Here is a 1,871-nt window from a genome sequence, read left to right on the forward strand (position 1 = left end):
TTCCTCCTCCATACCTTCTCTTGTGTAATGTCGTTCACAGGGAGCTCCCACCCCTTTGTCCTAAATATCAAGCCCCTTTCTCCTTTTTTTTTTCTTTTTTTACCAGCATGAGTCTTGTTTCAGAGTATGGATGTGTCTGTATGTTTCAAAGAAGTGTATAGTTTGTAGGAAGAGTGACCAAGTGGACGTCATTTATTTCAGAGTTGAGAGCCCCTGTTGACTGCTAAAGCATTATCTTGTGTGTATGAGGACTCTCGAGAATTGCTGTTATTTGTTAGGGAAGCTTCAAGGGCCAGCTTCTGCCATCCAAGGTGGTTCCTGAGGCTGAACTTGGACATGTCTCTTGTTGTCTTTGCCCAACCAGAAGTTGATGACCTATGTCCACAAAGAACAGAAATTTGAAGCAACCCTGTCCAAGCCTGAAGAGCCAACCTGGGACTGACCGTCCCTAGAAGAAGCACTTTCTATATGAAGACTTGGCAGGCAGGGCTTGCTTTAGGATGTTAGTAAGCCCACGTTTCTCCAAGCTCCATAAGCCATGGGTACATCTACAGACACGGGTCTCCTAATCCCCTTTTCTAGCTGGAGACTCACGTGTTTTTCACATGGTTCTCTCACCGGCTATGCTCTCACTAAATTACCGCACAGAGGCCTCAGCTCCTACTCAGGAAGCTCCTGTCCCTGGTTGGCGGTCTTTCAGTCTCCTTTTGGTGAGATCAGAGCAATATTTCCTTTTTGTTCCAAGTGTCCCTCCTGAAGCCAGAGAAATATGGGCCTATATTAGTCAAGGCTCTCCAGAAAACAGAATAGGGTATACATATATATAAAGAAATCTATTTTCAGGAGTATGCTCATGCCACTGTGGCGGCTTGGCAAGTCCAAAATCTGAAGCGGGAAGCTGGCAGGTTGGAGAGTCAGGAAACAGTTGCAGTTGGAGTGTAAAGGTTCTGCCAGCAAGCCAGGAAGAGCCAGTGTTGCAAATGAAGGCAGTCTCCTGGCAGAATTCCCTCTTACTCAGAGGAGGGTCAGCCTTTTGTTCTATTCAGGCCTTCAACTGCTTGGATGAGGCCCACCCACATTATGGAAGGCAATCTGCTTTATTCACAGCCCACTGATTTAATGTAAATCTGATCCAAAAACACCCTCATAGAAACATCCAGAAAAGACTTAACCAACTCTCTGGGCACTGTGGCCTCTCCAAATTGACACATAAAATGTAACCAACAGAAGGCCTTGTTACTAAGTTATGGGAGAATTGTCTCATGTTCTCGTGCTCTACAGTCACTTCATTACAGATGTCCCTCCCTCCCCCACCAGCATCGCCATCCTCCCAATCTGGTATGGTTTCCCTTGGGGATCAGGGATGGGGCAGTGAAGTGGAAGAGGGGTGCTGGGCTGGAAGTTAGTTAGAGAAATGCTGGGCTCAAAATGAGCTCTTCTCAAGAATCCCCAGTCTGTATGTCCAGGCCAAGCAAGAGAACTCTTTTTTCCCTCAGGATTCCTTCCATAGTAACATTCCACCTCCAGGTCAGGAGAAGACATTTTTTCCAGCCTGTGCCAACACCTTCCTGTGGAGCTCAGGTCTAGCCAACCACTGTCTCTCCAAGGAGCCAAATCTCCAGCTGGTCATCTCCACTAGCCCCCAGCACATCTCCAGAACTTCCTGAATCCATGTTTGTGGTTGAGTTGAGCCATAGTGACATCAGTCATGTCATTGTTGATCAAAAACAAGGGTAAGCTGTAACCAAGGCCTTTGTGGTTTTTGACTTAACTGTTGCTCACTAACTGTAATACAACTATAAAAAGGCCCCAAATAGAAACTGTGTATACAGTAAGGGTAGACAGGATAAGAGCCTAGACTCTTCTCCTTT

At 46.3% G+C, this 1,871-nt stretch overlaps 1 long non-coding RNA gene across 1 annotated transcript; it reads right to left on the minus strand.

Moving 5' to 3' along the window:
• LOC144615645 (uncharacterized) lies at positions 1–1,658 on the minus strand. The gene is made up of 3 exons (XR_013554019.1): positions 1,522–1,658; positions 619–753; positions 1–375 (listed from the first exon to the last, which is right to left on the minus strand). It is a non-coding gene; the product is annotated as an uncharacterized LOC144615645 (long non-coding RNA).
• Between the last annotated feature and the right edge of the window lie 213 nt (positions 1,659–1,871).

This window comes from Panthera onca, chromosome A2 (assembly GCF_046562875.1).
Source record: "Panthera onca isolate mPanOnc1 chromosome A2, mPanOnc1 haplotype 2, whole genome shotgun sequence".
Lineage (NCBI taxonomy): Eukaryota > Metazoa > Chordata > Mammalia > Carnivora > Felidae > Panthera > Panthera onca.